The following is a 15,303-nucleotide window of genomic DNA, read 5'->3' on the forward strand; positions in this document are numbered from 1 at the left end:
GTAGCTAGAACTGCAAGCACATGCAACCATACCTGGTTTTCTTTTTTCAAACGAAGAATATGCATTCTCTGGAAGCATGGGGAAGATGTGAATTTGCAGGTTTTATTTTAGAAGACTCATGGGGAGGTAGCAGCCAGTCACAATGACACCCATCTTGTGGGGAAAAGAAAAACAAGAATGAATTTGTATTGCCTATTTTGCAAGGCATCTTGGGGAACTACTAATTGGAGATCACTTTACATTAAATTTTAATTTGAGCTTTTTCGGGCCCCACAGGTATTGTGAATTCAAACCTATACTGGAAAGAATGACTCCCACTTCTGCTGAAATCTCTTTCTACATATTGTTTTGCTTCTCATTCCCTTGTTCAGTTTTTACCTTTGTGTGTCATTTAATTTAAGTGTACCTCTTACAAACAACTAATTACTGTTCTTTGTCTTTGACAGGGGAACTTATCTAATCATAATTGTAATCATAATATGTTTAAACTTTTTGCTGCCATCGTGTGTTATGTTTTCTTTTGTTTGGGTTTTCAAATGTCGTTTAAAAATACTTCCCTGTTTATAACTTTGTTACTTCTTTCTAATGATTTGCAAATTGAATATCTTATTTCTCTTATTGTACTGGTTGTTCTGAAATTTGAAACAAAATAATCCATTTATTTCCTCAGTGTCAAGAATTAATCATTTGGCTTTTGATAGTTTGGAATTGTTTATTATATTGTGGGTCCTTTGTTTAATGAATTTTCTTTTAAAAATTATATGGCCAGGCACAGTTGCTCACGCTTGTAATCCCAGCACTTTGGGAGGCCGAGGTGAGTGGCTTACAAGGTTAGGAGTTCGAGAACAGCCTGGTCAATATGGTGAAACCCCTTTTACTTAAGATATTTTGGGCTGAGCATGGTGGCTCACGCCTGTAATCCCAGCACTTCGGGAGGCCAAGGCGGGTGGATCACTTGAGGTCAGGAGTTGAGACCAGCCTGGCCAACATAGTGAAACCTTGTCTTTACCAAAAATACATCAAATTAGCTGGGTGTGGTGGTGGGCGCCTGTAATCCCAGCTACCTGGGAGGCTGAGGCAGGAGAATCCTTTGAACCCAGGAGGCAGAGGCTGCAGTGAGTCGAGATTGCACCACTGCACTCCAGCCCAGGTGACAGTGTGAGACTTCATGTAAAAAAAAAATTATATTAATTTTTGGAGTGGTAGCCTCAATAATTATTTAGAGTTAAGAGAAATTTTTCTGGTCTCTTTGCTCATCATGGTTTCTTGAATTCAAAACCTTTCTCTCCCTTGGTTTATAATGATCATTTTTTGATAATGTATCTTCAAGCCAATTTTATGGGTGTGATATTGTTTGGCTGTGTCCCCAGCCAAATCTCATCTTGGATTATAGTTCTCATGATCCCACATGTCATGGGAGGGACCTGGTGGGAGGTAATTGAATCATGGATCATGAAGGTGGTTACCTCCATGGTGATCTCGTCATAATGAGTGAGTTCTCATGAGATCTGATAGTTTTGTAAAGGGCCGTTCTCCCTCACATGCTGTCTTGCCTGCTGCCATGTAAGATGTGCCTTCACTCCTTCTTTGCCTTACACCATGATTGTGAGGCCTCCACATCCATATGAAACTGTGAGTCCATTAAACCTCTTTTTTAAAATAAATTACCCAGTCTCAAGTATGTCCTTATAGCAGTGTGAGAATGGACCAATACAGGGTGCCATCAGTAGTTAACATTGCTGTAGAAATACAACTATGCTAAAGTCTTACTTAAAATTCATAACTACAAATCATACATAGGCTCTTAATATTGGTCTGTGATCATACCACATGTCCCTAGTCTATTTACTCTCCCATTCTTCTAGATGTGTGCTGTCCAATAAAGTAGCCATTATCTATATGTATTTCATTTTCCATTTAAATTAATTAAAATAAAATAATGTTGTTTCTCAACTCCACTATTGTTTCAAATGGCCAATCACCATATGGTGATAGTGGTCGTGCTGGTAGGCAAAGTAATGGCCTCTCAAAAATGTAGGCATTCTAATCCTGGAACCTATGGATATGTTACCTTACATGGCAAAAGGGACTTTGTACATGTGATTAAGGTCAAGGGCTTTGAGATGGGAAGATTATCCTGGCTTATCCACAAAGGTTCCAATCTAATCACAAGGATACTTAAAGTGGAGGAGGAAGACAGAAGAAAAGATCAGGGTAATGAGCTGTGAGAACTCAACATGCCTTGCTAGCTTTGAAGATGCAGGAAAGGAGCCACAAGCCAAGGAATGCAACTGGGCTCTAGAAGTTGGATCAGTCAAAGAAACAGATTCTCCACCAGAGCCTCCAAAAAGGAATGCAACCACGGTGACATCTTGGTTTTAGCCCAGTGAGACCACGGTGCATTTCTGATCTACAGAACTTATAAGATAATAAATTAATATTGTTTAAGCCACTAAAGTTGAGACAATTTGTGGTGGTAGAAATAGAAAACTAATATAGCTACTGTTTCAGATAGTGCAAATATAGAATGTTTCTGTCTCTGCAGGAAGTTCTATTGGACAGCACCAATTTATAAGATTTTAAATAATTGAAGGTACAGTAAATGGAGTCTTCATTCACTTTTGGTAATCTCTCTTTCTTTGGTAATCTTCACTTTCTGGAATGATCTCATCTAGTCTCATAACTTTGAATAGACAACAATAAAAGCTGTTGATTCCAAATGTATATCTTTAGTTTGGACTTCTGACTCCAGATGCATATATACACAACTGATCATTTAAAAGTTCCAATTAGATAGTTAATGGACATCTTAAACACAGCATGAATAAAACTGAACTCCTGATCTCTCCCAGCATAGACTTGCTTTATTTACATTATTTTCATCTTAGTTAATAATAATTATGCCATTTTCAATTTCTCAGGAAAAACACTAGAGTCATCTTTGACATCTATTTCTCTTATAACACTCATACAACCTATATCAAAACTCTTTTTGACTATATAAAGGATAAAACTCAGGAACAGCCAATGAAAGAGAGGCATAGAGCAAAGAAAAGGGGCAGGTACAGGACCTTCCAAGCCCTCTTCAGGCTTACCCACCTCACAGCTCCTCTCTTGATATATTCGCCAACCCAGAAGCTCTCTGAAACTCATGGTTTAGGGGTTTCTACGGAGATTGCATTATGTATGCATGATATTGATTAAGTCTTTGGTCATTGGTGATTGAACTCAATCTCCAGCCTGTTTTCTCTCCTCAGACGTCAGGGAGTGAGGCTGAATGTTCCAGCCCTCTAATCATGCCCTAGTTTTTCTGGCAACTAGCCCTCATGCTGAAGCTTTCTAGAAGCCCCCAACCACCACTCTTCTCATTAACATACAAAAGATACTCTATTAGTCCACAAATTTCAATTTCAGTCTTTTGGAGCTATATGCTGGAAACCAGAGTCCAGTTTATTTTTTATCACATTCAGTCTATAAAATATATTCTGCATCTAATGACTTCTCAACACTTCCATTGCTACCACCTTATTCCAAGCCACCATTATCTTTAGCCTAGATGATTGTAATAGCCCACTCTATTACAAACATAGTCCAATGTAATAACAGAACCTACTCTAGGGAAATAATAGAAGCCAATTAGTCACAAAATTGTTAAATACCTGAAAGAACAAACGGAAGAGTTAGGATAATCCAGACATTATTTATTATAGCCAGCTACTACCCCTAGAGATGATATTATTGGAACCCAAAAGCTGAGACCACCCAATACAAATGGCAATCACAGTAGCCTGCCCAGCAGGGACCGGCCTTGGGGCACATGCAGCAGTCACCACAGGCACAACCCAACAATAAGAGAGAGGGACCAATGCCCCAGCTTGTCCCTTCTTGGTGCCCTGAACTTCATGACAATGCTTCTTTGTGAACAAATTCAATTTGAAACCAATTAGCAAGGGAATCTGGGAAGTATATTTTGTAGAGGTTAGGCCTCTAAGATATAGATGTAACTAGAAGAAGGGGAGGGAATGAATTTGGGAGAAAACAGATGCTTTCTGATTTGTCTCCCAGCTTCCATTAAAGCTGTCTACCCACTACCACTCTCCAGTACATACACATTCTATTCCAACAGAGGAGGCAAAGTGATCCTTTTTAAAATAAAGCAAATTATTTCACTCCAATGGCCAAAATTTTATGGTTGTCTTCCTGTCTTGCAGAGTAAAAGTCAAAATCATCACAGTAGCCTACAACATCTACATGACCTCCCTCCCATTTCACCTCTTTGACGAAACCTGCTTCTTTTTCCCTAACTCAATTTTCTCATGCTACGGTGACCAGCTTGCTGCTCCTAGAGGGCACCAGGAACCTTCCTAACTCTGGATCTTTCCAGCTACTATTATTCCCTTCCTCTAATATCTGCATGGCTTACTCTCTCACCTGCTTCAAGCCATGCTGAAACACCAGGTTTTCATGTTAAAGAGCCATCCTTGAGCATCACAGCAATGTGCTGAGAACATGTAACAAAAGCTTCCTGTAAAAGAACTGAATTGGAAGAGATATTTAGTGCTCAATGCTTTTACTGTTTTTTTCCTTACATTAAACTATGCTAACTTAACACGTCTTTGTTGTCTTCTTCTATGATTTGACATCTAATGAAAAACATTATAATATTACATTATTATCAAAGCTGTAACTGTAAAAAGAATTTGAACAGCCAGACATGAAAATGCAGATGACACCCCAGAACATTTATGTTGTTGATGTTGTTCAATGCAACTCATTTCATGGTTCAACTCAGCACAATATCCTACTTGAACAAAATAATAAAGAGAGAAATGCCAAATAATAGGGGAGAACGTAGTAGACTCTAAAGCTACAGTTTAGCTATTACACCAAAAACAAGTGCTATCTGAATAAATTATAAACTTGACAGATTTTGACATGAAGAAGCTAATTTAGTAGAACTGTCACAATCCCAAGTCTCTCTTTCTTGTTTCAAGGAAATTTTGATTGAATGCTAACTGAAGCACTGAGTGGCATGCTGCAAAATTTATAATTTGTTATTTTTTCTCAATAAAACATTAACAACAAAGTAGTATATGATCTAAAAGTAAATCTGCTGACAAAGCAGAAACCAACTTGTGGGCACTTCTCTGCCTCATGCCTGTCTCATACTATATAAGTAATCTTTCACCTGAATGGGATATTAGCTACATTATTGTTTTTAACCAAGATCTGTTTTCTTCAGTGTTGACGTGCAATTAATTTTCCTGGCCAGTGAGAAGTGTGGCTAGGAAAACTGAAAAGGGTAACAAATATGGCCATTACAAATATGGCCACAATAATCAATCCTTTCCTTATCCATGCCCTTTTCCATTGATTTTCAACTACTCCCATCAAGAGATGGAGTCTGTTTCTTCGCCTTTTTATCTGGGCCAGCCTGGTAAATAGAATGTGGTAGAAGTGACAGGATGCTATTTCCAAGCCATGAAGTCAAGGGTCTTCTGTGTAACTCTTTCAGAACTCTGCCACCACCATGTGTTTCTTCTCCATGTGGTTTCTCATCCACCATCAGTCTAAACCAACCAGCAGCAGACCCTACAAACACGGTCAGCCCAGAAAAAACATCCAGCTGAGCTCTGTCCAAACTGCCAGTTTGCAGATATGTAGGCTAAAAGAGCAGCTGCTTTAAGCCACTATGTTTGTGATTGATTATTATGTGGTAATTATAAGGTAGCATCTTTCTTTGCTGACAAGTAGAGGAAAAAGATACTGATTTCATTTTGAATTGCAGCTTGAGTTTTAACTGGAATAAGCAGAAGGTCCCTTTGGTGTCAACAGATTAGATAAAAAGAATTGGGTTGTTTGTTCCCCCTAGTGTTTCCTCACTAGATCACAGTTCTAGATACCAGTGGCTGGCACTCATGCACCACGTAGTGGTACAGGAAGTCCATCTCCCTTAAAACAGAGGAGCTCTGAGAGCAGAATGGGCATTTTCAATTCTGCTCAGACAGCTAAGAAAAAAAACAACACGTTTAATTACTGTCACACAGATGTACTACTTTGATTGTCAACTTTTGTTTGATTAAATCAGTCTTTTATGGAAAAGGAGGCTAACATTCTTATGGTACAAAATTGGCTCATACAAACTAAAGCAGAAAAAATTCATAAATCACACACCACAGCTAGAATTGACTTATTTTGGTCGCACTGAGTAGAAAGAGAAGTCCCTTCAACACAGTCCTCAGACTGGTATATCTGGAGGGTCATCTCCTATCCTCCTAAACAATGATAACAAATGGACTGGACCAGTTCAAACCTCACAGGAAGAGCCAGTATAAAGTATATGGGCATCGAATCAAATCAGATGAATGTAAGAAATACTGGGAAAACAATGATAAAGAAGGCAAAAGGAAATCGCCTACCCAAGCATCTCCTATTGTTTCTAGATTTATCATTGGCAGGTAGGTAAAGTCACCCAAAATATCTTCTTGATACTGACTGAAGTCTTCATTTCATGTGTATCTCCTTACTACACAATTCAACTTACAAAATCATTCTGGAAATCAAGTCTATCAGGTACTAATTAACTCATATTCACATGTATCACTATGTACTATGAATCTTCATTATGTCAGGTCATGATAAAGATTCAAAAATGAGTAAGCCATAGACACTGTGTTACACAATGTATGGGGGATGTTGGTAAAGAAACACCTTAACATAGCTAACAAAAGGTAGAAAATAGGAAGAAATTACATTAGTTGAAAATGGAGATAATCATTTGAATTGGACCCTGAAGGACAGGCAGGATTTGAACATGAATAACAGTGACATGGAAGAAGAGGAAATCTAGGATGAGACAATAGCTTGTTTCTCTTTGCAGAGAGGAAAATATATTGGGTGGACCTGGCCAAAGCTATTACATTAGGAAAGCTTTTCTTTGGAGGTCCTGGCCTCTTGTTGCTGACCTAAGAAGGTAAGAAAGAAAAAAGCATTAGCATAGGAAATGGACTATATTTAGGACTAAATTATATAGAAGCAATATATCCTTGCTTCTGAAACATAAATCAGTGTGTACTTTGTAACTTTTCAAATGAATATTCATAACTTAGAATGTATTTTAATGACATTTTAATCATATCTCAAGCAATGCACACATTAATTTTCTTTTGTCTGCAACTTTATTACTCCATTGGAATTACAGGATTTTGCTACCATTTTTGTTCCGTGATACAATTAGTCCATGTAGATTTGTTTGTACTTACCTTTAGCCCAGTAAATAATGTAGATTATGGTTACCGTTAGTGTGCCTGATTTTGTTCTGAGTATATTTTTCTCAGACAACTCAAAGTTATCATTTTAATGACTGACTTGAATTCCTTCCTAACAAATCTAAATCTAAATGCCTTGTGTTTTTTTACTTTTTCCTTCCTCATCTTATTATTTTCTCTCCTCTCTCTTATGTTTTCTTTTTTTTTTTTTTTTTGTCCTCCAAACTTTCCTGTAGCAAAATGAAATTGCTGTCTCCTATCAGATTATAGCAATCCTGGCATTATTACAAAAGATTTCCCTCATCTAACTAGAACTAAGAAGCGATACGTTTTAATCTGAGATATTTCTAGACTGACATAAAAAGTAAAGTTTTGAATTTGGCTCTATCACTTAACCCATAAACAAGCTTAGTACACCTTACTTCAGATTCCTTATGAATAAATTCTGACTTTAATAGAAATATTGACACATGTTTATTGTATGTTTTGTGTGCCAGAAATTGTGCTACATGATAGAAAACATACAATAACATAAGATTCTCATAAGGCTAAGGACTATGAAATATAAAGAAATCAATAAAATCAGTCAAAATGCCTCATAAAAATGCAAATCATGTTTTAAATGCTAAAGAGAGCTTCATATTAGCTGTATAGAACTTTATATCCTAACACATATGAAGTGAACAAGAGTGAAGACACAATACTGTTGAATAGACTCTATTTCCCTTTTAGTGTTTGCCAAGCATGACTACATAAAAGCTTTAGTTCTCCAGTAATCAAGAGGCTAATGTTTACAAAATTTTTTTCTTTGTACCTCATTGCTGCAGAATAACTTCTTTCTTTGGCATTATTTGATATCAATGAAAGCCTCTTTTAAAAAATTTTTCTTTTATATTTTTCTTTGTTCAAAATTAAACAGTGGGAATAAGTAAAAAAAAAATCTTATACCTTAGAATTTTGACAGATAAGTGCAGGATATAAAGGGCATGCATAGGATTTAAAATGTAATGGGATATGTGGAAGACTATATAGAGGCCTGTGACTATAACCTAATGCATGGTGCTGTGGTCTAGGAATTATCAAGGCCCAGAAACTCTGAGGAGATAATCCTTATCACTTGTACCTCACTAGCTAAACTTTGTATTATGCAATATACATGGCAGTGTGATAAAGAAAAGGGGTAGGCTTTGGAAGTGATTGGAGAAAACACTGTAGTGATGACCAGACATAATTGTAGTAAAACTTTTCCTGTTTGAATTGAGCTTGGAAATAATAGTTCAGACTATTTGCTTGGTGACAGACATCAGGCACTATGAGGTTAATGAAATATTTTAAGACTTTGAAAGACAAACTGGTTTTTGTCTTCTTTTTTACTTTAGATCCTATAAGGTTTTTACATCAAAGAGCCGTTACTACTGCATAGGGAAAGAAAAACAAGACCTTGCCTGTTTTTGGTAAAACAAGATGGATAAATTATTTTGTAAAATAAATATTTATCTACAATTTTTGAAGGTCCTGAATTTATAGTTTCCATATGGTATAGGATGCACTAATCTTATATCACATTTGTGATTTGTGTAAATGATTACTATTTATTAAACATTATTTAAAATACGTATGAACCATACCCAAAAAGCATATTTAAAGTAACATATCATGATTGTCTATGATTTCTTTCAAAAAAAATAAGCAAATATTAGAAAATCTGTCAAAGTAATACCTGATAGTAAAGGCTTAAGAAGAAAAACATGTTTATCTCAGTTTTTATAGTCTTTGCTAAGGTTTAAAATATTTGTATTAAAAACTCTTGGTAACCTCTTAAACTTGTAATAGTCATGTAGCAAAAATTTGCTACAAACATTGGACATAATGGAGAAACTGATCACATTCCCACCACCACAACTACTATATCACAAAATACTGGAGGCCTTATCAAACACTATATGAAAAGAAAAGAAAATGAGTTACAAATCTGAAAGGGAAAAGCCAAAATTGTCATTATTTCAAATGATGTAATAATATGCTCAGAAAAAAAAGAACAAGAAACAACTGATGAAGAACAAGAAACTGACAAAGTATTAAAAATAAAAAACTGAGGGCAGTTTATCACATTCAAGATTAACCTACCTTGGGAAACTCTTCCGAGATGCAACAAATGGGAGAATTCTCGATCAAGGAAATGGAAATCATACAACAATATGTAATTGTCTTTAAATATGTTACGCAAACATCTCAAAAACATAATGATGAAATAAAATATATGCATCAAGTACTGAAGGTTACTAAACAAAAATAGTAAAATATGAAAAGAACTCTTTTAAAAACATAAAAATGAAAAAATACTATTACAAATGAGAAACTCAAAAGTTGAAATAAACATTTGATAACATGGCTGAATACAGAATTAAATACTGAAGTATAGAACTGATGAACTAACTTAGAACGCAGCACAGGAACTAGCAGATACGAATATATGAAAAGGGATCAGCAAGGTCCTTAGCAAGGTCAGTTTGCTTTTTAATTCAGATTTATAAATGTTTGTGAAATGCCCAAATACTAGGAATAAAGAAAAGGTCATAAAAGCAACCAAAGGAAACAAATATTACCTACAAAAGATGCAGGAATTTTGCTCCAGAGTTCAACTAAAGTCCAGGTTCTTGTCTAACAACCAGGAAAAAATTAGGCACGCAGACACATTGAAAGGTAAGGATAGCAGCATTTAGTAAAAGAAAGCTCTCAGCAAAAATAAAAAGAGGACCTGCCAACAGACTCCCAGCTCACAGACTGAATACCAGGCCACCACACACGAGCTGAAGAGCCCAGACTCCTCCCCGGGCATCAGGCTTGAATTCTCGGTGGCTCCACCCCACTCCTCCAGTATGCAGGTGGGCCCCCCAGTCTGCTGTGGGCATGCCCAGACAAAGCCCTGTTCCGTCATCTACACAGAAGCATCTAATGTAAACATTTGTGGGGCAGGTCAGAGATTCTCTGGGAACCCTCTCTTATCCGCCTCTTACATCTATCACAAATAGATAACATCTTTATAAGTGCTCTCACTAGCAACACAATGTCCTAGGAATTATATTTTCAAATTTTAGAAGGGAAATGATTGTCAATATAGAGTTCTGCACCCTAGTAAACCATCATTCGAGAGTGAGCGTAAAATATAAGTGTTTCAGATACTCAGTTTTTGATCACATGTACTAACTGGAAAATAACTATAGAATGTACTTAGCAAGAAAATAAAAATGATCTCAAATAAGAGTAAATATTGAGAAAAAATTTTTTCAAAATAAGCAGCAAAACATGTTCATAAATTTAAATAAGCATTGACTTAGAAAAGCTGCATTTTTTGCTTGAAACAATGTGTAAAAAATTTTCCACATGTGATTATAGAAGATAGGAGCATGATTTAGTTCAGAATGTAACATCTCTCTGCTTTGAAAGAATACAGACTAACTGGTTCTAGGGAATATCAGAAAATATAAATATGATATATAAGTGAAAAAATGTTGAGTTATCCCTGAAAGAATAGAATTAAGTACATAACTTCTAAACTTATACAGAAAAAGAGGGGAATAGAAATGACTTCACTGGATCAATAGAATATAGGGTAAGGGGAAAAAGGGACAGAAAAAGTGAGAGGTGAAGCCAGCTGGGTTTCTGAGTCAGGTGTGGACTTGAAGAACTTTTCTGTCTAGCTAAAGGATTGTAAACGCACCAATCAGCACTCTGTGTCTAGCTAAAGGTTTGTAAACGCATCAATCCGTGCTCTGTGTCTAGCTAATTGGGTAGGGGACTTGGAGAACTTTTCTGTCTAGCTAAAGAATTGTAAATGCACCAATCAGCTCTCTGTGTCTAGCTAAAGGTTTGTAAATGCACCAATCAGAGCTCTGTGTCTAGCTAATCAGGTAGGGGACTTGGAGAACTTTTCTGTCTAGCTAAAGGATTGTAAATGCACCAATCAACACTCCGTGTCTAGTTAAAGGCTTGTAAACACACCAGTCAGTGCTCTGTGTAAAAACAGACCAATCAGCACTCTGTAAAACGGACCAATCAGCACTCTGTAAAATGGACCAATCAGCACTCTGTAAAATGGACCAATCAGTTCTCTGTAAAATGGACCTATCAGCAGGATGTGGGTGGGACCAAATAAGTGAATAAAAGCAGGCCACCTGAGCCAGCAGTGGCAACCCACTGAGGTCCCTTTCCAGGGTTGTAGAAGCTTTGTTCTTTCCCTCTGTTCTTTTGCTCTTCACAATAAATCTTGCTGCTGCTCACTCTTTGGCTCTGCGCCACCTTTAAGAGCTGTAACACTCAGTGCGAAGGTCTGCAGCTTCACTCCTGAAGCCAGTGAGACCAGGAACCCACCAGAAGGAAGAAACTTTAGACACATCTGAACATCTGAAGGAACAAACTCCGGACACACCATCTTTAAGAACTGTAACACTTACTGTGAGGGTCCGCAGCTTCATTCTTGAAGTCAGAAGACCAAGAACTGACCAGAAGGAGCCAGTTCCAGACACAAAAGCATGGCACAGAAAGCAAAACTAAAATGCTGAAAAAAGTCAAAACATCTGAGCAATCATCAAGAATCAGAATGAGCTAAACCCACCTTTCCAATACCAGAAATCTCAGATTATTTAACAAAATCCAGTTATATCCTTTATAAGAGAAACACCAAATGCAATAACACAGAAATGCTGAAAAGAAAAAGAAAAAAGAGAAAGCATGTGAACATTAATAAGAAAAAAGTTGGTGCATCAATATTAATATCAGAAAAGAATGAAATTTCAGATGAAGTATATTAAGGAAAAGAAGAACACTTTATACCAATAAAGTAACAAATCATGAAGAAAATACTCTAATGTTGAATCTATAAAAATATATAAAACAAGTAATAGCCAGATTACAAGACGAAATGGATAGCTCCACAGCCGTAGTGGGAGATTTTCAACGAATCACTCATATACTGAGAGATAAAGGAGACAAAAATTAAAAATCAAATAAGATTTGAAAAACAAAAATTTTCATCTGAAAGAATTTCTATGTGGAAAGATCATTTTCAATTGCCATATACTTTCTCTAGTATAATGGCTTGTCCTCTGCCTTAGTAAATGTCCACAAATCCATCACTTGACATTTTCCCCCAAGCTCTTTTTTCTTTCCAATTATTTTGTTTAGATTTTCACTTTAAATGCTGTCCTCTGGCCTTATTTAATTAATTTCTGATGGTGAAATTATTTCTCTGATTATAATTCCATTTAAACAAACCAGATAAGTCATCCTTTTAAAAACTCCCGGAGAGAGCACCATCCATTGACTTCCACTTAAGCATCATTGATCAAGGCTTTGTCATCTGACCACTAGTAGCTTCAAAGTCAATTGACTTTCTTTACCAAGGCGGCAGAAAGCCATTTTGTACCATAAAATAGCAAAATTGATCGCTAAACTGCAGGAAAATAAAATGAATAAGTGAATAAATAAATAATAATATATGTGCATAACCTCCTCCTCCCAAATTTGAGCACCCTGTAGCCTGTGATGAAAAAATACCAAACTGACAGGAATTGAATTAAAACTTAAAATCACTTCCTTAATAAAATTACAAAAGTTGGGAGAGTTGGAAGGGATTATATTCATATAGACAGTAATTTATATTAAAAACAATATCATTTTAAAACAATGTCTTAGCTCCACAAACATGGCCACCACAAACCCAGCCCACTCATCTTTTGATTGTTTATCTTAGTCTGTCCACATACCCTGTTCCTACCCAGCATTTTCTTTTAGAGTAAAAATTCCTTATAAGTTTTATATATAAATATGTGTGTGTTTGTGTGTGTATATATATATAGTTTAAGTTCTGGGGTATATGTGTAGAATGTGCAGGTTTGTTATATAGCTATACACGTGCCCTGGTGGTTTGCTGCACCCATCAACCCATCACCTACATTAGGTATATCTCCTAATGTTATCTCTCCCTTCACCCCCGACAGGCCCCAGTGTGTGATGTTCCCCTCCCTGTGTTCATGGGTTCTCATTGTTCAAATCCCACTTGTGAGTGAGAATATGCAGTGTTTGGTTTTCTGATCTTGTGATAGTTTGCTGATGATTTCCAGCTTCATCAATGTACCTGTAAAGGACATGAACTCATCCTTTATTATGGCTGCATAGTATTCCATGGTGTACACATGCCACATTTTCTTAATCCAGTCTATCACTGATGGGCATTTGGGTTGGTTCCAAGTCTTTGCTATTGTGAATAGTGCCACAATAAACATACATGTGCAGGTGTCTTTATCATAGAATGATTTATAGTCCTTTGGGTATATACCCAGTAATGGGATTGCTGGGTCAAATGGTATTTCCAGTTCTGGATCCTTGAGGAATTGCCACACCGTCTTCCACAATGGTTGAACTAATTTACACTCCCACCAGCAGTGTAAAAGCATTCCTATTTGTCCACAACCTCTCCAGCATCTGTTGTTTCCTAACTTTTTAATGATCACCATTATAACTGTCATGAGATGGTATCTAATTGTGGTTTTGATTTACATTTCTCTAATGACCAGTGATAATCAGCATGTTTTCATGTCTGTTGGCTGCATAAATGCCTTCTTTTGAGAAGTGTCTGTTCGTATCCTTTGCCCATTTTTTCACGGTGTTGTTTGTTTCTTTCTTGTACATTTGTTTAAGTTGTTTGTAGATTCTGGATATTAGCCCTTTGTCAGATGGATAGATTGCAAAAATTTTCTCCTATTCTGTAGGTTGCCTGTTCACTCTGATGATAGTTTCTTTTGCTGTGCAGAAGCTCTTTAGTTTAATTAGACCCCATTTGTCAATTTTGGCTTTTGCTGCTGTTGCTTTTGGTGTTTTAGACATGAAGTCTTTGCTCATGCCTATGCCCTGAATAGTATTGCTCAGGTTTTCTTCTAGGGTTTTTATGGTTCTAGGTCTTATGTTTAAGTCTTTGATCCATCTTAAGGTAATTTTTGTAAAAGGTGTAAGGAAGGGGTCCATTTTCAGTTTTCTGCATATTGCTAGCCAGTTTTCCCAACACCTTTTATTAAATAGGTATTCTTTTCTGCATTGCTTGTTTGTGTCAGGTATGTCAAAGATCAGATGGTTGTAGCTGTGTGGTGTTATTTCTGAGGCCTCCATTCTGTTCCATTGGTCTATATATCTGTTCTGGTACCAGTACCGTGCTGTTTTGGTTACTGCAGCTTTGTAGTATAGTTTGAAGCCAGATAGCATGATGCCTCCAGCTTTGCTGTTCTTGCCCAGGATTGTGTTGGCTATGCGGACTCTTTTCTGTTGCATATGAAGTTTAAAATAGTTTTTTCCAATTCTGTGAGGAAAGTCAGTGGTAGTTTGATGGGGATAGCATTGAATCCATAAATTACTTTGGGCAGTATGGCCATTTTCATGATATTGATTCTTCCTACCCATTAGCATGGAATGTTTGTCTATTTGTTTGTGTCCTCTCTTCTTTCCTTAAGCAGTGGTTTGTAGCTCTCCTTGAAGAGTTCCTTCACGTCCCTTGTAAGTTGTATTCCTAGGTATTTTATTCTCTTAGTAGCAATTGTGAATGGGAGTTCACTCATTATTTGGCTCTCTGTTTGCCTGTTATTGATGTATAGGAATGCTTGTGATTTTTGTACATTGATTTTTGCAGCCTGAGACTTTGCTGAAGTTGCTTATCAGCTTAAGGAGGTTTTGGGCTGAGACGATGGGACTTTCTAAATCTACAATCATGTCATCTGCAAACGGAGACAATTTGACTTCCTCACTTCCTTTTTGAATACCCCTTATTGCTTTCTCTTGCCTGATTGCCCTGGCCAGAACTTCCAATACTATGTTGAATAGGAGTGGTGAGAGAGGGCCTCCTTGTCTTGTGCCAGTTTTCAAAGGGAATGCCTCCAGCTTTTGCCCATTCAGTATGATATTGGCTGTGGGTTTGTCATAAATAACTCTTCCTATTTTGACATATGTTCCATTGATAACTAGTTTATTGAAAGTTTTTAGCATGAAG

Source organism: Macaca nemestrina, chromosome 3 (genome assembly GCF_043159975.1).
Source record: "Macaca nemestrina isolate mMacNem1 chromosome 3, mMacNem.hap1, whole genome shotgun sequence".
In the NCBI taxonomy this organism is placed as follows: Eukaryota; Metazoa; Chordata; class Mammalia; order Primates; family Cercopithecidae; genus Macaca; species Macaca nemestrina.